We start from the raw sequence: 23,052 nt of genomic DNA, 5'->3' as shown, positions 1-23,052 counted from the left end.
TGGAAAACCACACTACAGGCTGATCCAACTTTGATGTAATGTCCTTAAAACAAGTCAAAATGGCCTCCAGGTGCCTGTATGACCTCCCTACAACGCCTGGGCATGCTCCTGATGAGGTGGCGGATGGTCTCCTGAGGGATCTCCTCCCAGACCTGGACTAAAGCATCCGCCAACTCCTGGACAGTCTGTGGACAGTCTGTGGTGCAACGTGGCGTTGGTGGATGGAACGAGACATGATGTCCCAGATGTGCTCAATTGGATTCAAGTCTGGGGAACGGGCGGGCCAGTCCATAGCATCAATGCCTTCCTCTTGCAGGAACTGCTGACACACTCCAGCCACATGAGGTCCAGCATTGTCTTGCATTAGGAGGAATCCAGGGCCAACCGCACCAGCATATGGTCTCACAAGGGGTCTGAGGATCTCATCTCGGTGCCTAATTGCAGTCAGGCTACCTCTGGAGAGCACATGGAGGGCTGTGCGGCCCCCCAAAAAAATGCCACCCCACACCATGACTGACCCACCGCCAAACCGGTCATGCTGGAGGATGTTGCAGGTAGCAGAACGTTCTCCACGGCGTCTCCAGACTCTGTCACGTCTGTCACGTGCTCAGTGTGAACCTGCTTTCATCTGTGAAGAGCACAGGGCGCCAGTGGCGAATTTGCCAATCTTGGTGTTCTCTGGCAAATGCCAAACGTCCTGCACGGTGTTGGGCTGTAAGAACAACCCCCACCTGTGGACGTCGGGCCCTCATACCACCCTCATGGAGTCTGTTTCTGACCATTTGAGCAGACACATGCATATTTGTGGCCTGCTGGAGGTCATTTTCCTGGGCTCTGGCAGTGCTCCTCCTGCTTCTCCTTGCACAAAGGCGGAGGTAGCGGTCCTGCTGCTGGGTTGTTGCCCTCCTACGGCCTCCTCCATGTCTCCTGATGTACTGGCCTGTCTCCTGGTAGCGCCTCCATGCTCTGGGCACTACGCTGACAGACACAGCAAACCTTCTTGCCACAGCTCGCATTGATGTGCCATCCTGGATGAGCTGCACTACCTGAGCCACTTGTGTGGGTTGTCGACTCCGTCTCATGCTACCACTAGAGTGAAAGCACCGCCAGCATTCAAAAGTGACCAAAACATCAGCCAGGAAGCATAGGAACTGAGAAGTGGTCTGTGGTCACCACCTGCAGAACCACTCCTTTATTGGGGGTGTCTTGCTAATTGCCTATAATTTCCACCTGTTGTCTATTCCATTCGCACAACAGCATGTGAAATGTATTGTCAATCAGTGTTGCTTCCTAAGTGGACAGTTTGATTTCACAGAAGTGTGATTGACTTGGAGTTACATTGTGTTGTTTAAGTGTTCCCTTTATTTTTTTGAGCAGTGTACATTTTTTTCTTCAGGAATGTAGTGAATACTTTAAAGTATTTTTTACTTAAATACTTTACACCTCTGCTTTTAAAACACTATACATGTTTTGCTCAATCTGTCAGTAACCATTCTGTCAGAGGCAGAGTGTAACGGGTTTCTTCTGTGGACGGACCAAAGCGCAGCGTGGTTAGTGTTCATCATGTTTAATAAAGACCATAAACGTGAACACTACAAAATACCAAAACAACAAATGTGGAAAAACCAAAACAGTCCTATCTGGTGCATAGACACAAAGACAGCAGACAGGAAACAACCACCCACCAAAACCCAACACAAAACAGGCTACCTAAATATGGTTCCCAATCAGAGACAATGACTAACACCTGCCTCTGATTGAGAACCATATCAGGCCAAACATAGAAATAGATAAACTAGACATACAACATATTATGCCCACTCAGCTCACGTCCTAACCAAGACCAAAACAAAGAAAACACAAAAGAACTATGGTCAGAACGTGACACAAAGGATCTCTTTCGGCTGCTGCTGACAACAACAGCTCGTACTGTAAGTCGTTCTTCTACATCATAATGATTATTATGTCTGCATAGCATTTTGTCTTCATTATGGCAGATGAACTCATGTATATTTTCTCGTGTTTTTGCTTGTTTTTTTCCTCTCCTCTGGAACCAGTCAACAACCCATACTGTACTGGCGGTGGTTGGACCTGTGGCCGAAAAGTGGCCGGTTCGAATCCCGGTCTGGGTGCTGAATTTTTTTTTTTTTAAACGGTGGAATTGATCTGACAACTGAATGTCTGCTGAGTTCACATTCCTCATAACATTCCCCTTACCGTTGGGCTCTTGAGCAAGGCCCTTAACGCCTTTAATAACATGCTCTCCATCCAGGGGCGCTTCATGGGTCTTGAACCTGTACTCGTCTCAACTGTATGTGTGAGGGATACTGTCAGGAAGGGTTGAGAACGGAGCAGAACACACTTTTTGTTGGGTTGTTCACTGTAACTAAAATGGACAAAGCTGTACTTTAGTGTATTGTAAAGAAGTCAGCCAGAGTTGACGTGGGCCGTCATTGAAACAAAGAGACGCCTCGCTGTTCTCCAGTGCATATTTCCTTACTATGGTTTACATATAATGACAACTTCTAAAAAACTATACTGGTATTCTTTAGTCCATTATTTAATTGGTTTGTTAAATTATAAATTCTTTGTAAAAAAAAAAAAATATTACTATTTAATAAATAATAAATGGCACCAGGCAGGGTTCCATTTGGAACCATTTGGGTTCAGTGAAGAAGAACCTCTATGGTTCTGATCAGAGAACTCTATAAAAGGGTTCTATATATGAAGCAAGCGAAATAACCCTTTTCAGATTTATAAAGGAACCATTTTTTTCTAAGAGTGTGTTTTACTGTCGGAGGAGAAAACCATGCAGGTTAAAAAAAACATATCCTACTTATTATTTTATCTATAAAATATCTTGCACAACTAACAACATCAATTTTTTCTATCACTATTTTGAAATTACACCATGTAAATGTAATTTGCCTCACGAGCTACCAGTGGAGGAGAGTCTCATTTCATACAAGTGCATTTTCGTCCACGTTCCCTCTCCTAGATTACCTTTGACCTTTTTAAAAAAGGAGTAAAGTCCCAGGTGTCATCAAGGATCCAGACGATTCAGCACTTCCTGTTTTTTTTCCAACCAATCATCTTCAGGGTCTGTTTTGACTTAAGCCTGAATCACTTTCCTTACGGTAAGGACCGTGAGAGGGCAACCATAGTCAGAGGGCTAGTCACGGTTGCGGTCAAATCAACCACTGCCCAAAAAACACTCTGAAAGCACACATCAGCAAATAATAAAATTTAGAGGAAACTTGTGTTCCTATCTGATGTTTGGATTTCATTTTTATAATCACACTCTACCCAGGTGAGTTGGCATGGCAGATTTACCCCACTGGACTTGGATGCGTAGCAGGATGAGTCACCCTGCTACAGTTTTTACTGTATTTCAATGTTATCCACTGATTTAAAGAATAGCAAAACATTTTATATAATGGACTCCATCAGACACACAGAGAGAAAGAGAGGGAGAGAGAGATAACGGTCATTTATGGCCTACTACCTGATTTCTAAAGTAACACTGACACCCGCTGACCAAAATTATACATGTAGCCTACTCTCTTTCGTGTGTGTGTATTTCTATCTGCCTATCTGTGTCTAGACAGGGAGCTCAATTCTGATCCCCCCCCCCCCACTTGGTCTTTTGACCAATCACAACAGAACTTTTCACATCAGATCTTTTCAGAGCTGATCTGATTCGTCAAAAAAAAAAAAAAAAAGATCAGAATTGGGCTGCCTGTCTAAAAGTGTCTCTGTTGTGTGCTTGTTTCTGTCTCTGTATACTGTAGCCAACAATCAGTCATCTCCTCTCTTGTTGGACTGGATTGGATGTGTTGTTGTCCCAGTTCCTTCAAACACGAACTGCACTGCCCCTAGCTGTTCATTCACGGAATAATCGAAGTGCACGCACATAGTAGTCCGTGAACGCGCACCACGCTGTCCGGAAAAAAAAAGGTGCTGAAATGTCGTCACTTCCGGGAGGCATTCCTAGCCTGGGAAAAAAAAGCGGGGCTGGGAGCTCTCTGTACAAACAACACGCCGAAGAGTGATCAGCCATGTCATAAGACAACACTGAAATCTGACCGAATCTGTCATCGGTTCATAAATTCAATCTTTGTCATTTTTTTCCCAGGACTGACCGACACGTATATCGACGAGGCCGTGCATGAACTGGAAAGCACTGACGTTTAGCCGAATAGCTCATTCAAGACAAAAGCTTCAGCAGGTAAGAACCATTACAGCCTCTGTTTTCGGACACATTTGAAAGCACCTAGTTAGCTGGTTTGTTAAGAGAACTGTGTATAGATGCTGATCTGGGTCAACAGTTAGGTAACGTTAGCTGGGTAACTAACTAGTTATCCAGGCCTTTTTACCGACCTGTTTCCCAAACCGGACCTTGGTTATTCATTGACTTCAACGACGTTATAGCCTGCGACGCAATTGCATTTTCGAGATTGTCATCTGTCTTTGGAAGCTAGCTCATTTCCTTAGACATTTTATAACATGAGCTTTATAGCTAGCTAAAGGATTTGTAGAAAGCTTTATTTTGCCGGTAATACGCTAGAACCGGCCAGTGTGTATGTCACCGCTGCAAACGTTACCTGTTGAAATTCACCTGCGCCGCACCTGTCTGTCTTACTGGTGCCAGTTTAGACTGATTTAATCAGCCTCAAATACGCAATTAATTGGTGTATATACAGCCTGAGACGAATGGCTGCAAAATCGTGTAAATTATCATTACAAGCCATCATGTTGAATACATTACATTTAAAATTACTCTTCAGGTTGTCTGTGTGGTTAGTCCTTTAGCTGTTCGAAATTTGAGACACAAGATCCACAGAAAAGTATTGTTTACCCGAGTTTTTAGAGAGCCAGTAGGTATGTGGTTTGGTTCAGCACCAAGGTAAAGTTAGTTTGATATTGGATATTCGGTTCTCTCATCAATAGCTATTGAACCAAGCATGAACAATCAACACTTTCTGTCTGTGAATTGGAGTTAAATATTGAAACCCTATTTTTTTTAAATTATTTTTTAAAATACAAAATTCACACTCAATGTGTTGATTGTTCTCCATCCTCCCCTGATTCAGAATACCATTTTCATTGTCCTGGCATACTTGGTTCCATAGATACAGACGAGAGAACCAAATATCCAATATAAATGAACTTGACCTTTGTGCTGAACTGAACCCTAGATACTGAACATAAATATCAACTAGTGATGATGTGACATTGCTGTCCGACATTGATATTTACCTTGCCAAAAAAAAAACGATACCAATGTTTAACATTTTATATTGGCCTTTTAAGCATTAGTTAACACATGGACGCAGCGGTCTAAGGCACTGCATCTCAGTGCTAGAGGCGTCACTATAGACACCCTGGTTCGAATCCAGGCTGTATCACAGCGGTCTAAGGCACTGCATCTCAGTGCTAGAGGCGTCACTACAGACACCCTGGTTCGAATCCAGGCTGTATCACAGCGGTCTAAGGCACTGCATCTCAGTGCTGGAGGCGTCACTACAGACACCCTGGTTCGAATCCAGGCTGTATGACAGCAGTGATAGCACATCCAGCCATGATTAGGAGTACCATAGGGCGGCGCGAGCCCCATAGGGCGGCGCACAATTGGCCCAACTTCGCCCGGGGCAGGCCGTCCATTGTAAATTAGAATTTGTTCTTGCCTAGTTAAAAATAAGGTTACACACACCACACTGGCCAAAACGTTATTTTCTTGGCATTTGCGTAGGTCCCCATTGTCAGTAAAACATAATCCAAACGTATTTCTTTCACTTAATTGCCGTGCAGTTTCGTTTGTTCAGTCATTTCATTCTCAACCAGGATCCCTATGGAACGCCGTTTGGGTCGTTGCTATGGAACGCCGTTTGGGTCGTTGCTATGGAACGCCGTTTGGGTCGTTACTATGGAACGCCGTTTGGGTCTTTGCTATGGAACGCCGTTTGGGTCTTTGCTATGGAACGCCGTTTGGGTCGTTGCTATGGAACGCCGTTTGGGTCGTTGCTATGGAACGCCGTTTGGGTCGTTGCTATGGAACGCCGTTTGGGTCGTTGCTATGGAATGCCGTTTGGGTCGTTGCTATGGAATGCCGTTTGGGTCGTTGCTATGGAATGCCGTTTGGGTCTTTGCTATGGAACGCCGTTTGGGTCGTTGCTATGGAACGCCGTTTGGGTCGTTTCTATGGAAAGCCGTTTGGGTCTTTGCTATGGAATGCCGTTTGGGTCGTTTCTATGGAAAGCCGTTTGGGTCTTTGCTATGGAAAGCCGTTTGGGTCGTTGCTATGGAACGCCGTTTGGGTCTTTGCTATGGAATGCCGTTTGGGTCTTTGCTATGGAATGCCGTTTGGGTCGTTTCTATGGAAAGCCGTTTGGGTCTTTGCTATGGAATGCCGTTTGGGTCGTTGCTATGGAACGCCGTTTGGGTCTTTGCTATGGAATGCCGTTTGGGTCGTTTCTATGGAAAGCCGTTTGGGTCTTTGCTATGGAATGCCGTTTGGGTCTTTGCTATGGCGTGTCAAATAAGCTTGTTGACCAATCAGCCAATCAGGACCTGAATATGACTGCATGTCACATTTTTTTCCGTAGTTATTATGTCACTCGTATTTTATATGTCACAACGATTCATCGACACGTATGCTATGATGCTGGTAAAGTTGTCTCGCGCACCTACAGTGCTGGTCATATAAAAAGCTAGCTAGCTCATGGATGCAAACAATGTTCTTCCCCAAAAACATAGCAAAACGACATCTGTTTCAGTAGCTATAGTTTGCTAACTATATAGCTAGGTGTCATCTAAAATAGCCCTAATTAATAATACAGTTCTTATTGATTAATGGTGGTTGGACCCATATGTGAAGCTAGCCACAATAAGGATTAGCCACAATGCTGGACTATGTGGTTAGCCTTCAAAATAAAGGTATGGCATAATTCTACAAATTGTATTCATTTGCATCACTGTCAATGACACGGTCTGGTCGAGCCTCACTAGCCAGATGAAGCTAGCTGGCTCTTTTATAACGTAAGTTTTGGGCAACAGGGTTAAGTAGCTGGCTAGGTATTTATTTTCAAGAACTGAAGTTCAATTTCAATAAGAGAACAACAAGTGACAACCTAGCTAATACTTAACTCACAAGGATTCCTAAATCATTGCTAAGAATAATGAAAATGACTGCAGGTTCTACTGGTGATTGTTTTCAGGCTGGTTGTATTGGTGCTAGCTAGGTACCACGCTAGGTACCACGCTAAAGCTTTCGTGTAGGCTCACCCTGGTGTGATGTTTTGATCACCGTGTAAATCTCTCTACGACAAGTTGACTTTTATCAATATATTCGCCTGTATTTACACTCTCAAAGATTAAATGCTAATTAGCTGCTAATGTGGCTATCATAAAGAACTACAAATACCATGATGACCTGAACGAGACTGCCGAATCGAGGCAAAGGTAAGAGTCTCTGGATGAACTATCTGCTAGCTTAATGTAGTGATGAATCAATTGGCTAAATATTTGTACATTCTTTGTACTGTTTTGTGCAAGTTTTAAATTGATGCGACACCTGTTAGCAAAGGTGTCTGCTAGAGATGGCTTGCAGGGATTTGTAGTTTTGCGTGATGTCTACATTGATGCAAATTAGCATTTTAGAATCTGAGAGTAAATAGAGGCAAATATATTAATGAAAGTCACCTTGTCCTAGAGAGATTTACATGGTTATCAACATTTTATGCCAGAGGAAAAACTATTGGTACCATTTCCCTGTTTGACTGAAATAGGTTTTATGGGTATTTTGACACCTGTGGGGCTCTAATGAGGCTGATGCAACAGATCAGACTGTTTAGCTTAAAATGTTTTTAATTATTTACATTATTATTTATTTTTTTACATTTCTTCACAAATATTCCAAAATGTAATTAGCAGGAAAACACTGTTCTCAAAAACACTCCGCATGTGCACGTGCCTTCTTTGAAAGAAGGCTAGGCTACTTTGAAAGAAGGCTAGGCTACTTTGAAAGAAGGCTAGGCTACTTTGAAAGAAGGCTAGGCTACTTTGAAAGAAGGCTAGGCTACTTTGAAAGAAGGCTAGGCTACTTTGAAAGAAGGCTAGGCTACTTTGAAAGAAGGCTAGGCTAGGCTACTTCGAAAGAAGGCTAGGCTAGGCTACTTTGAAAGAAGGCTAGGCTAGGCTACTTTGAAAGAAGGCTAGGCTAGGCTACTTTGAAAGAAGGCTAGGCTACTTTGAAAGAAGGCTAGGCTAGGCTACTTTGAAAGAAGGCTAGGCTAGGCTACTTTGAAAGAAGGCTAGGCTACTTTGAAAGAAGGCTAGGCTAGGCTACTTTGAAAGAAGGCTAGGCTAGGCTACTTTGAAAGAAGGCTAGGCTAGGCTACTTTGAAAGAAGGCTAGGCTAGGCTACTTTGAAAGAAGGCTAGGCTACTTTGAAAGAAGGCTAGGCTAGGCTACTTTGAAAGAAGGCTAGGCTAGGCTACTTTGAAAGAAGGCTAGGCTAGGCTATTTTGAAAGAAGGCTAGGCTAGGCTATTTTGAAAGAAGGCTAGGCTAGGCTATTTTGAAGGAAGGCTAGGCTACTTTGAATGAAGGCTAGGCTAGGTTACTTTGAAAGAAGGCTAGGCTAGGCTACTTGAAAATGACAAAACGTCCAGGTTGTAAACAGTTATATGGTGTGTGACAGACTCTGGCCTTCACTCTCCCGTCTTGTGACCATTTCATCAAACCCTTCCTCAAACCGTGCCTCGAATCAAGCCTTTTAGACGTGAATGGTAATCATCCTTCCTTATATTCGTCAAACATCTCTGGTGTTTTTAGCCTATATTTATGTAATTAAAAGTCTCATTTAAAGTTTGGTTACGTTTATCTGTCGCCTCCCTTATGTCAGCATAGGTTTAGACATGTAGGATGTAACCATTGTGCATATCACCTACACTATGACATGTGTAGGATGTAACCATTGTGCATATCACCTACACTATGACATGTGTAGGATGTAACCATTGTGCATATCACCTACACTATGACATGTGTAGGATGTAACCATTGTGCATATCACCTACACTATGACATGTGTAGGATGTAACCATTGTGCATATCACCTACACTATGACATGTGTAGGATGTAACCATTGTGCATATCACCTACACTATGACATGTGTAGGATGTAACCATTGTGCATATCACCTACACTATGACATGTGTAGGATGTAACCATTGTGCATATCACCTACACTATGACATGTGTAGGATGTAACCATTGTGCATATCACCTACACTATGACATGTGTAGGATGTAACCATTGTGCATATCACCTACACTATGACATGTGTAGGATGTAACCATTGTGCATATCACCTACACTATGACATGTGTAGGATGTAACCATTGTGCATATCACCTACACTATGACATGTGTAGCCATTGTGCATATCACCTACACTATGACATGTGTAGCCATTGTGCATATCACCTACACTATGACATGTGTAGGGTGTAGCCATTGTGCATATCACCTACACTATGACATGTGCAGGATGTAACCATTGTGCATATCACCTACACTATGACATGTGTAGGATGTAACCATTGTGCATATCACCTACACTATGACATGTGTAGGATGTAACCATTGTGCATATCACCTACACTATGACATGTGTAGGATGTAACCATTGTGCATATCACCTACACTATGACATGTGTAGGATGTAACCATTGTGCATATCACCTACACTATGACATGTGTAGGATGTAACCATTGTGCATATCACCTACACTATGACATGTGTAGGATGTAACCATTGTGCATATCACCTACACTATGACATGTGTAGGATGTAACCATTGTGCATATCACCTACACTATGACATGTGTAGGATGTAACCATTGTGCATATCACCTACACTATGACATGTGTAACCATTGTGCATATCACCTACACTATGACATGTGTAGGATGTAACCATTGTGCATATCACCTACACTATGACATGTGTAACCATTGTGCATATCACCTACACTATGACATGTGTAACCATTGTGCATATCACCTACACTATGACATGTGCAGGATGTAACCATTGTGCATATCACCTACACTATGACATGTGCAGGATGTAACCATTGTGCATATCACCTACACTATGACATGTGTAGGATGTAACCATTGTGCATATCACCTACACTATGACATGTGTAGGATGTAACCATTGTGCATATCACCTACACTATGACATGTGTAGGATGTAACCATTGTGCATATCACCTACACTATGACATGTGTAGGATGTAACCATTGTGCATATCACCTACACTATGACATGTGTAGGATGTAACCATTGTGCATATCACCTACACTATGACATGTGTAGGATGTAACCATTGTGCATATCACCTACACTATGACATGTAGGCTTATTTATCTACATGACAAATACATCTTACTGTTATTCCATTGTTGGCCTTTCTGATCCAATTCTGATCGGAGTAATTGATTGAAATTGTGATTTAAAAAAAAATAATATATATTTCTGTTACTTATCCATTCAGAGAAATTAAACTTCTTGTTGTCCTACAATAAAAAAATAATAATAATAATTTAAAAAAAACTTGTTCCAGACAAGAGGACAAGCGTTAATGTGGGGCCCTGTACGACTGCTTTATTAGCTACAGGTAACTGCCAAAATAAACAAAACCCTTAAGTAAATGATACAAAGTACATTGAAAGCAGGTGCTTCCACACAGTAGTGTAGTTCCCTGAGTTAATTAAGCAGTTAAAATCCCATCATGCTTAGGGTTATGTATTAAAAAAAAATATATTTAAAAAAATGCCACGTTGCTCATTATTTTAGCTACCATGGCTAGAAGAAGAGAGCTCGGTGACTTTGAAAGAGTCAGTCACCAGATCTCAAACCAATTGAACACTTACAGTAGATTCTGTAGCGGCACCGAAGACTGTATTCCGTCACCAATCAACAAAACACCAAATGATGGAATTCCTTGTGGAAGAATGTTGTCACGTCTCTCCAATAGAGTTCCAGACTCTTGTAGAATGCATGCCAAGACGCATTGAAGCTGTTGTGGTGGCTCGTGGTGGTCCAGCAGCCTATTAAGACACTGTGTTGGTAGTTACCTGTAGCGACCAATCATTTTGATTGTTCCATTTTCCTTGCGAAGCACTACAATGATGCCTAGATGTAACCTATCTAAATCAATGGCCTACAAAATATATATATATATATTTTTGTGGGAAGCCTATCTCGTCTCTCTTAAAATCACAAGTGGTTTTCTTTAAAAGTGACCAATCGGCAGTTGAAACGATAACAAAACAAGCTTCCTCCCTGCACGTTTCTGTAAAAAGCTGAGCGACGGGGCAGAAGAAATGTAAACCACTGTCAAATTCACAGACGGCACTATGGATTCAAGGACTGACCATCCGTGACATCAACATTTATAGTTTTAACCGTGTTTTGAGGCTATATATTGTTTTACATTTATTTGGTTTACAAACAAGGGAGTAAAACAAGCTTCTTCTATATGTTTGTTGGATTCTGATGTTAAATGACAGTGGAACTAAGCTCATGAGGCATTTATAAGTTATATTCTCCAAGAATCAATGTCATTCATTTATACGTCCCAAAATAGATGCAGCATCTGCATATTGCCTCTTTAAAGACAAACTGATCTGAAGTCAGTTATAGTTAATGATGGGGTTCTATACTGCTCTATGCTTTAAAGACAAGCTGATCTGAAGTCAGTTATAGTTAATGATGGGGTTCTATACTGCTCTATGCTTTAAAGACAAGCTGATCTGAAGTCAGTTATAGTGACAGTGATGGTTACAACCTGCTCTATGCTTTAGAGACACGCTGATCTGAAGTCAGTTATAGTGACAGTGATGGTTACAACCTGCTCTATGCTTTAGAGACAAGCTGATCTGAAGGCAGTTATAGTTAATGATGGGGTTCCATACAGCTCTGTGCTTTAAATACGAGCTGATCTGAAATCAGTAACAACTGCAGTTTGCCTCTTTAAAAAAAAAATATATATATATATTATTTTTTAAAGCTGAAACTGTATAACTACTTACACCACCCCAGTCTGTTAAAGAGTAGGCCTTGGTAATTCAATCGTTTTTCTGTCCCACCATCGATGGTAATCTCATGCACAGTGGAATAACGAGTGTTTTATTATTGCGATTGTCTATCAGCTGCACACCAGTCCTCCTGAGACATGGAGTGTTCCGAGCGGTTGTCATAGTGACGGGACTGAAACAGCCTTGCTGAAAAGGACACAACTAGGCTATCTTCTGTTTAATGTAGAGGGCCACTCTTCTTGCTCTCTCGCTTGCACTTGCTCGCTCTCTTGCTCTCTCGCTCTCTTGCTCGCTCTCTCTCTCGCTCTCTCTCTCTTGCTCGCTCGCTCTCTCGCTCGCTCTCTCGCTCGCTCTCTCGCTCGCTCTCTCGCTCGCTCTCTTGCTCGCTCTCTTGCTCTCTCGCTCTGTGTGTCTTTTGTATTGCCTAATTGTTTCTGTCGATTTTTATTCCACAGTAAGTAGGACTTTTTGTCGGGCCGTTTGAAAAGATCAGAAAAGGTTCTGTTGGTTTTAAATGATTAGACATGTAAATGTCGTCAGGCAGGCCTTTGGGTGCATTCACTAGAAACCAAACGGAAGCAAGCGTTTTGCAACAGTGTCCTACTAATAAATGCACCCCTGTCCTGGATCAGTGGTTGGCTCATGGCCATTATCGCCACGTTGTTCTTTTTTTACCAGCAGCTCCCTGCCTGTCTGTCTGCATGTCTGCATGTCTGTCTGCTTCTGTCTGTCTGCCTGTTTGCTTCTGTCTGTCTGCCTGTTTGCTTCTGTCTGTCTGTCTGCCTGTTTGCTTCTGTCTGCCTGTCTGTCTGCCTGCCTCTGTCTGTCTGCCTCTGTCTGTCTGCCTCTGTCTGCCCGCCTGTCTGCCTCTCTGTCTGTCTCTGTCTTTCTGCATCTGTCTGTCTCTGTCTGTCTGCCTGTTTGCTTCTGTCTGTCTGTCTGTCTGTCTCTGTCTGTCTGTCTGTCTGTCTCTGTCTGTCTGTCTGTCTGTCTGCCTGTTTGCATCTGTCTGCCTGTGTGTCTGCCTGTTTGCGTCTGTCTGTCTGTCTGCCTGTCTGTCTGTCTCTGTCTGTCTGCGTCTGTCTGTCTGCCTGTCTGCCTCTCTGTCTGTCTCTGTCTGTCTGCGTCTGTCTGTCTGCCTGTCTGCCTCTCTGTCTCTCTGCGTCTGTCTGTCTGCTACAGTGAATACATCAGTGTGTGTTTTTGTGTCCTTACATTATAATGCGTAATAACCATTTTTATCCTATTGTCATCCAAATAAAATGACCACACAGGCTGCGACCGACTGACCGACCGACCGACCAACCGACCAACCAACCAACATGACTCCTTAAGAAAAACAACCACTCCTCAATATGTCCACTGGCTAAACTGACTACAGTCTGAGAGCTTGGTCTTTTCTTTCCTTCGAAACATCAGTTGAGTCATAAACCAGGCTATGTAATTAGTGTCCAGGCCAGGGGTTGGTTCCCGCCCTAGGCCAACACTGCAAGGAGAGAGAGAGAGAGAGTCTCCCTCAACCCTTCTATTTCCTCAGGAGAAAAAAGTCTTGATTCTAGCCCTTTAAGGCTACCGTTCAAAATATCAACATGTTTTTGTTTGTTTCTGGTTTCTTTCTATCTTGTAAGCCGCGTTTGTCCATTCATTAAGCGTATCGCGGGGGGGGGGGGGGGCGTTCTAAAACGAGGCTACTTGCAGACCGGGCCGTTAAACCGTTTGTTTAAAACTACACCTTGTTCAGTCGTGTTACCTCATTAGCCAATAACTCTATAGCTTACAACCTGGGGCGCGTTCATCAGGACACAACGTTTTGGAACATTTTTTTAGATATTAAATGATTCCTTTAACATTTTAGAAATATCCTATCTGCAACATTCAAGAAAGTTTTTTCAACTGCACGTAACCATGGTAACCTTACTGGGTAGCCTACTGAACGGGGGGGGGGGGCCCTGGTAACATTACCGGTAGCCTACTGAACGGGGGGGCCATGGTAACATTACCGGTAGTCTACTGAACGGGGGGCCCCTGGTAACATTACCGGTAGACTACTGAACGGGGGGCCCTGGTAACATTACCGGTAGCCTACTGAACGGGGGGGCCATGGTAACATTACCGGTAGTCTACTGAACGGGGGGCCCCTGGTAACATTACCGGTAGACTACTGAACGGGGGGCCCTGGTAACATTACCGGTAGTCTACTGAACGGGGGGCCCCTGGTAACATTACCGGTAGTCTACTGAATGGGGGCCCCTGGTAATATTACCGGTAGACTACTGAACGGGGGGCCCCTGGTAACATTACCGGGTAGCCTACTGAACGGGGGGGCCCTGGTAACATTACCGGTAGCCTACTGAATGGGGGGGCCCTGGTAACATTACCGGTAGTCTACTGAACGGGGGGCCCCTGGTAACATTACCGGTAGTCTACTGAATGGGGGCCCCTGGTAATATTACCGGTAGCCTACTGAACAGGGGGCCCCTGGTAACATTACCGGTAGCCTACTGAACGGGGGGCCCCTGGTAATATTACCGGGTAGCCTACTGAACGGGGGGCCCTGGTAACATTACCGGTAGACTACTGAACGGGGGGCCCCTGGTAACATTACCGGTAGACTACTGAACGGGGGGCCCCTGGTAATATTACCGGTAGACTACTGAACGGGGGGCCCCTGGTAATATTACCGGTAGACTACTGAACTGGGGGCCCTGGTAACATTACCGGTAGCCTACTGAACGGGGGGCCCCTGGTAATATTACCGGGTAGCCTACTGAACGGGGGGCCCCTGGTAACATTACCGGGTAGTCTACTGAACGGGGGGCCCTGGTAACATTACCGGTAGACTACTGAACGGGGGGCCCCTGGTAACATTACAGGTAGACTACTGAACGGGGGGCCCCTGGTAACATTACCGGGTAGTCTACTGAACGGGGGGCCCTGGTAACATTACCGGTAGACTACTGAACGGGGGGCCCCTGGTAACATTACAGGTAGACTACTGAACGGGGGGGCCCTGGTAACATTACCGGTAGCCTACTGAACGGGGGGCCCCTGGTAACATTACCGGTAATGTCAAGGAAGTTTGGTGTCCTGCCCTACACAGCCAGTAGAGAGACAGACCTCGTGGATGATTTTATCTTTAATTTGCAGGCTGAGCAAGGAGCCGGTATCCTATAATGATCTACCCTCCAAACACCAATAGCATTTTATCTTGGCAGTATCAGATGAACATATGATGAGCAAACAATCGAAGGCTTCAGGTTTTCCTTCTGATCTAAAGAAGGGTGTAATTTTGTTAGATTTTCAACAGTCAGACGCAATTTTTTGGGGTACGCCAAATCCTTTTTTTTTGTTGCTGTTTTTTAAAATAGGTTTCTGAGGTGTTTTTTATTTTCCACTCTCAAAATAATATATATATATATATATATACAGTGCCTTGCGAAAGTATTCGGCCCCCTTGAACTTTGCGACCTTTTGCCACATTTCAGGCTTCAAACATAAAGATATAAAACTGTATTTTTTTGTGAAGAATCAACAACAAGTGGGACACAATCATGAAGTGGAACGACATTTATTGGATATTTCAAATTTTATTAACAAATCAAAAACTGAAAAATTGGGCGTGCAAAATTATTCAGCGCCTTTACTTTCAGTGCAGCAAACTCTCTCCAGAAGTTCATTGAGGATCTCTGAATGATCCAATGTTGACCTAAATGACTAATGATGATAAATACAATCCACCTGTGTGTAATCAAGTCTCTGTATAAATGCACCTGCACTGTGATAGTCTCAGAGGTCCGTTAAAAGTGCAGAGAGCATCATGAAGAACAAGGAACACACCAGGCAGGTCCGAGATACTGTTGTGAAGAAGTTTAAAGCCGGATTTGGATACAAAAAGATTTCCCAAGCTTTAAACATCCCAAGGAGCACTGTGCAAGCGATAATATTGAAATGGAAGGAGTATATATATATATTTTTTTTTTTATAATAGAAAACTGATCAAATTCGATGAATGCCAAAACAGTAAAGGCTTTCCTCAAACTAACTTCTCAATTTAAGTGTTGACAGCAAAGAAGGCCTACCTGGCAGAATGATATCCGATGATTTGTATCCATTGGGTTGGCATTTGTTTTACAAACGCTGCCATCACATGTACAGTGTAAATCACAGAAACACTGCTAGCCAGCGCTTTTGCTACTGTAGGTGCGCAATTGTGCATTGTTGTGGATTTAGAGCAGCAGGAAGATTAGATTATTCCCCACCCCCCAAAGAATGTGATAACCTCTAACGGGAGATTTCACATGACTGGGCCCAGGGTGCAACCATGGGTGGGCCTGGGAGGGCTTAGGCCCACCCACTTGGGAGCCAAGACCAGCCAATCAGAATGAGTTTTTCCCCACTTTTATTACAGACAGAAATAGTCCTAAATTCACACATTATTTAATAAAGTATAGAGAACAGTCTAATATTATCACTTGTGATGTATTATAGCTTAATAAAACGACTCATTTCAAAGCATAGTTGCGAGCATCGCGTGGCCCAGTCCAGAAGAATAGTGCGCACTCCCTCAAATTGTTTTTGGGAAGAAAAAAAACATCCTTTCTATTTTATTCAGCTATGTTCAAATAAATTGTTCTTACTATAAAATAATATATTTAATGTCATGGGAATTCTAAGCAAATCTGGCCTACCCAGACCCCTCTTATCTGCTACGCTCTGTTTAATATCTATGCATTAGTCACTAACTCTACCCACATGTACATATTACCTCAACTAACCGCACATTGACTCTGTACCGGTACCCCCTGTATATAGCCTCCACATTGACTCTGTACCGTAACACCCTGTATATAGCCTCCACATTGACTCTGTACCGTAACACCCTGTATATAGCCTCCACATTGACTCTGTACCGTAATACCCTGTATATAGCCTCCACATTGACTCTGTACCGTAACACCCTGTATATAGCCTCCACATTGACTCTGTACCGTAATACCCTGTATATAGCCTCCACATTGACTCTGTACCGTAACACCCTGTATATAGCCTCCACATTGACTCTGTACCGTAACACCCTGTATATAGCCTCCACATTGACTCTGTACCGTAACACCCTTTATATAGCCTCCACATTGACTCTGTACCGTAACACCCTGTATATAGCCTCCACATCGACTCTGTACCGTAACACCCTGTATATAGCCTCCACATCGACTCTGTACCGTAATACCCTGTATATAGCCTCCACATTGACTCTGTACCGTAACACCCTGTATATAGCCTCTACATCGACTCTGTACCTTAACACCCTGTATATAGCCTCCACATTGACTCTGTACCGTAACACCCTGTATATAGCCTCCACATTGACTCTGTACCGTAATACCCTGTATATAGCCTCCACATTGACTCTGTACCGTAATACCCTGTATATAGCCTCCACGTCGACTCTGTACCGTAATACCCTGTATATAGCCTCCACATTGACTCTGTACCGTAATACCCTGTATATAGCCTCCACATTGACTCTGTACCGTAATACCCTGTATATAGCCTCCACATTGACTCTGTACCGTAACACCCTGTATATAGCCTCCACATTGACTCTGTACCGTAATACCCTGTATATAGCCCCTCTTGTTATTTTACTGCTGCCGTTTTAATTATTTGTTACTTAAAAAAAAAAAAAAAAACTTATTTTTCTGAACTTCTTAAAGCATTGTTGTTTAAGGGCTCGTAAGTAAGCATTTCAATGTAAGGTCTACTACACCTGTTGTATTCAGCACAGGTGCAGCCATAAGGCATAGACAGATCAGGACCTAACATAAGGACAACTCAAGGGTATGCTATTCTTTTCTTCTGAAATAAACTACATTTTCTTCATGTCATGTTTCTTTAGACCTGTCTAAAATTAATAATGGATTCATTGTGAAGGTGTAGGTTATATTACATGGATTTATTGTGAAGGTGTAGGTTATATTACATGGATTTATTGTGAAGGTGTAGGTTATATTACATGGATTTATTGTGAAGGTGTAGGTTATATTACATGGATTTATTGTGAAGGTGTAGGTTATATTACATGGATTTATTGTGAAGGTGTAGGCTATATTACATGGATTTATTGTGAAGGTGTAGGCTATATTACATGGATTTATTGTGAAGGTGTAGGCTATATTACATGGATTTATTGTGAAGGTGTAGGTTATATTACATGGATTTATTGTGATGGTGTAGGCTATATTACATGGATTTATTAGTCTTTTTAACATGTAGATGTTCCAAAGTTCAGCATCGGTGGATTGTAGGCGACGTGTGGAAGCCAGGAGATGTTAATTGTCTTTATGTTAATTAACGGTCAATTACAGTGAGACCGGCAGTCATTTTGAATTGTCAAATCACCGGCTGACAAAATGTCCAGACCACCCTGATAAACCTTCAGTTAGTCCTCTAACCTCCTCACCGTTTTTAACCCGCGAGAGAGAGAGAGCGCGCGCGCACACACACACACACACACACTCTCCTCTCCATTGTGGTCTAACATACCACTTAATCTCAGCAGCGTTCAGTAATAGAGAATTAATTAGTGTTAGGTGAGTTATGTGCATGTTAGTTCTCTGTAGGCTAATTAAATGTGGTGAGGTGTGTGTGTGTTCTGAATTGTGTGTCTACATCTGCTGAGTGGTGTGTGTGTCTGCTGAGTGGTGTGTGTGTGTGTGTGTGTGTCTGCTGAGTGGTGTGTGTGTGTGTGTGTGTCTGCTGAGTGGTGTGTGTGTGTGTGTCTGCTGAGTGGTGTGTGTGTGTGTGTCTGCTGAGTGGTGTGTGTGTGTGTGTGTCTGCTGAGTGGTGTGTGTGTGTGTCTGCTGAGTGGTGTGTGTGTGTGTCTGCTGAGTGGTGTGTGTGTGTGTCTGCTGAGTGGTGTGTGTGTGTGTGTCTGCTGAGTGGTGTGTGTGTGTGTGTGTCTGCTGAGTGGTGTGTGTGTCTGCTGAGTGGTGTGTGTGTGTGTGTCTGCTGAGTGGTGTGTGTGTGTCTGCTGAGTGGTGTGTGTGTGTCTGCTGAGTGGTGTGTGTGTGTGTGTGTGTGTGTCTGCTGAGTGGTGTGTGTGTGTGTGTGTGTGTGTGTGTCTGATGAGTGGTGTGTGTGTGTGTGTGTCTGATGAGTGGTGTGTGTGTGTGTGTGTCTGTCTGATGAGTGGTGTGTGTGTGTGTCTGTCTGATGAGTGGTGTGTGTGTGTGTGTCTGTCTGATGAGTGGTGTGTGTGTGTGTGTCTGTCTGATGAGTGGTGTGTGTGTGTCTGTCTGATGAGTGGTGTGTGTGTGTCTGTCTGATGAGTGGTGTGTGCGCTGAGTGGTGTGTGCGCTGAGTGGTGTGTGTGCGCTGAGTGGTGTGTGTGTGCGAGTGGTGTGTGTGCCTGCCTGCTGAGTGGTGTATGGGTCTGCTGAGTGGTGTGTGTGTGTGTGTCTGCTGAGTGTTGTGTGTGTGTGTGTGTGTGTGTGTGTGTCTGCTGAGTGGTGTGTGTGTGCGAGTGGTGTGTGTGTGTGCCTGCCTGCTGAGTGGTGTGTGGGTCTGCTGAGTGGTGTGTGTGTGTGTGTCTGCTGAGTAGTGTGCGTGTCTGCTGAGTTGTGTCTGTGTGTGTGTGTGGGGGTCAGGGTTCCTGTTAGGAAAATGTGGCACCGGACACCGTGACGGGGAAGATTTAAACGTTTGATTTACCAGACACCTTGGGGGGTGTGTGACCCATTAGGGGTCGTCCACCTACGCTGTTCAGAATGACAGACGAATTCATCTGAACTTTCAACTCCCGTAATAAAACAGCTTTCTAACACTTCATTTTCAAAAAGGGAAATGAACACCCATTCGGAACACCGAGGCGTGACTCTTTTTAGAAACGGGTGAATCTAAAGATGTAACGACTAGGAAGAGTTGCTAATATGACTTGTCCATTTTGTCTTCTGGACAACGGAAGAAGGAAGTTGATCTGAAAAACCATTAGAACAGGAGAAACAGGAAGGAAGTTGATCTGAAAAAACCAATAGAACAGGAGAAACAGGAAGGAAGTTGATCTGAAAAACCAATAGAACAGGAGAAACAGGAAGTTGATCTGAATAACCAATAGAACAGGAGAAACAGGAAGTTGATCTGAATAACCAATAGAACAGGAGAAACGGGAAGGAAGTTGATCTGAATAACCAATAGAACAGGAGAAACAGGAAGTTGATCTGAATAACCAATAGAACAGGAGAAACAGGAAGTTGATCTGAATAACCAATAGAACAGGAGAAACAGGAAGGAAGTTGATCTGAATAACCAACAGAACAGGAGAAACGGGAAGGAAGTTGATCTGAATAACCAACAGAACAGGAGAAACGGGAAGGAAGTCTTTCGTGCGCGGTGGCCAAAGGCCTAGTTGATTTATGGAGTTGTGGCGGTCCAGTGGAAAAACAACATCTAAAATATGTGAAGACGAGTATCGTTATTTAAAATGTTGAACGAAGGGGAGAGGGGGGGGTGGGGGTGTGGCGAAGATATAGGCTGTAGTCACGTCTCTCTCCAGAATGCGTGGGCTCAGCCAATTCTTCCACATTCGTTGTTTCATGTGAATTGTTTGACTTTTTTTTTTTTTTTTTTAAATCAGTTCCCCATGTACATATGTCACCAGTAGTAAATGTACCGTTAATCTCCGTCGTTTGTTTACATACATGTTGTACTACTAATTAGGCCTGCGGTCATTTACTAGTTCTCATTCTCGGAGTGGAAACGTTGTTTGTAGAGTTCACAACCTAATACACTTGTGAGGGGGGGGGGGGGGGGGGGGGAAGCTTGGGTATATTTCATAACCGTAATTTATGAGTTGTCCGTTTTATTGTTTTTGTTCTTCCCCATTGTCTTGTTGTTTTGTAGTGCTCCGTGTGAGAAACAAGCATGGGTCTGGTTTCTGTCTTGTTGTTTGTAGTGCTCTGTGTGAGAAACAAGCATGGGTCTGGTTTCTGTCTTGTTGTTTTGTAGTGCTCTGTGTGAGAAACAAGCATGGGTCTGGTTTCTGTCTTGTTGTTTGTAGTGCTCTGTTTGAGAAACAAGCATGGGTCTGGTTTCTGTCTTGTTGTTTGTAGTGCTCCATGTGAGAAACAAGCATGGGTCTGGTTTCTGTCTTGTTGTTTGTAGTGCTCCGTGTGAGAAACAAGCATGGGTCTGGTTTCTGTCTTGTTTGTAGTGCTCCATGTGAGAAACAAGCATGGGTCTGGTTTCTGTCTTGTTGTTTTGTAGTGCTCTGTGTGAGAAACAAGCATGGGTCTGGTTTCTGTCTTGTTGTTTGTAGTGCTCCATGTGAGAAACAAGCATGGGTCTGGTTTCTGTCTTGTTGTTTGTAGTGCTCCGTGTGAGAAACAAGCATGGGTCTGGTTTCTGTCTTGTTGTTTGTAGTGCTCCGTGTGAGAAACAAGCATGGGTCTGGTTTCTGTCTTGTTTGTAGTGCTCTGTGTGAGAAACAAGCATGGGTCTGGTTTCTGTCTTGTTTGTAGTGCTCTGTGTGAGAAACAAGCATGGGTCTGGTTTCTGTCTTGTTGTTTTGTAGTGCTCTGTGTGAGAAACAAGCATGGGTCTGGTTTCTGTCTTGTTTGTAGTGCTCTGTGTGAGAAACAAGCATGGGTCTGGTTTCTGTCTTGTTGTTTGTAGTGCTCCGTGTGAGAAACAAGCATGGGTCTGGTTTCTGTCTTGTTGTTTGTAGTGCTCTGTGTGAGAAACAAGCATGGGTCTGGTTTCTGTCTTGTTGTTTGTAGTGCTCTGTTTGAGAAACAAGCATGGGTCTGGTTTCTGTCTTGTTGTTTGTAGTGCTCCGTGTGAGAAACAAGCATGGGTCTGGTTTCTGTCCTGTTGTTTGTAGTGCTCTGTGTGAGAAACAAGCATGGGTCTGGTTTCTGTCTTGTTGTTTGTAGTGCTCCATGTGAGAAACAAGCATGGGTCTGGTTTCTGTCTTGTTGTTTGTAGTGCTCTGTTTGAGAAACAAGCATGGGTCTGGTTTCTGTCTTGTTGTTTGTAGTGCTCCGTGTGAGAAACAAGCATGGGTCTGGTTTCTGTCTTGTTGTTTGTAGTGCTCCGTGTGAGAAACAAGCATGGGTCTGGTTTCTGTCTTGTTGTTTGTAGTGCTCTGTTTGAGAAACAAGCATGGGTCTGGTTTCTGTCTTGTTGTTTGTAGTGCTCCGTGTGAGAAACAAGCATGGGTCTGGTTTCTGTCTTGTTGTTTGTAGTGCTCCGTGTGAGAAACAAGCATGGGTCTGGTTTCTGTCTTGTTGTTTGTAGTGCTCTGTTTGAGAAACAAGCATGGGTCTGGTTTCTGTCTTGTTGTTTGTAGTGCTCCATGTGAGAAACAAGCATGGGTCTGGTTTCTGTCTTGTTGTTTGTAGTGCTCCGTGTGAGAAACAAGCATGGGTCTGGTTTCTGTCTTGTTGTTTTGTAGTGCTCTGTGTGAGAAACAAGCATGGGTCTGGTTTCTGTCTTGTTGTTTGTAGTGCTCCGTGTGAGAAACAAGCATGGGTCTGGTTTCTGTCTTGTTGTTTGTAGTGCTCCATGTGAGAAACAAGCATGGGTCTGGTTTCTGTCTTGTTGTTTGTAGTGCTCTGTTTGAGAAACAAGCATGGGTCTGGTTTCTGTCTTGTTGTTTGTAGTGCTCCGTGTGAGAAACAAGCATGGGTCTGGTTTCTGTCTTGTTGTTTGTAGTGCTCCATGTGAGAAACAAGCATGGGTCTGGTTTCTGTCTTGTTGTTTGTAGTGCTCCGTGTGAGAAACAAGCATGGGTCTGGTTTCTGTCTTGTTGTTTGTAGTGCTCCATGTGAGAAACAAGCATGGGTCTGGTTTCTGTCTTGTTGTTTGTAGTGCTCCATGTGAGAAACAAGCATGGGTCTGGTTTCTGTCTTGTTGTTTGTAGTGCTCTGTTTGAGA

General features: G+C 43.5%; 1 protein-coding gene across 6 annotated transcripts in view; it reads left to right on the top strand.

The window, feature by feature from the left end:
- Positions 1 to 3,966: 3,966 nt before the first annotated feature.
- arfip2b (ADP-ribosylation factor interacting protein 2b) overlaps positions 3,967 to 23,052 on the top strand; it is a 58,421-nt gene continuing 39,335 nt past the window's right edge. For 4 of the 6 annotated variants that reach the window (XM_036967454.1, XM_036967451.1, XM_036967453.1 and 1 more), the window contains exon 1: positions 3,967 to 4,228. The gene's annotated coding sequence lies outside the window, so the exon portion shown is untranslated. The remainder of the gene's footprint in view (positions 4,229 to 23,052) is intronic. The other 2 variants (XM_036967456.1, XM_036967455.1) reach the window with 1 other exon arrangement.

The sequence above is a fragment of the Oncorhynchus mykiss genome, chromosome Y, assembly GCF_013265735.2.
Source record: "Oncorhynchus mykiss isolate Arlee chromosome Y, USDA_OmykA_1.1, whole genome shotgun sequence".
NCBI lineage: Eukaryota > Metazoa > Chordata > Actinopteri > Salmoniformes > Salmonidae > Oncorhynchus > Oncorhynchus mykiss.
This window is presented reverse-complemented; position numbering and strand designations above follow the sequence as displayed.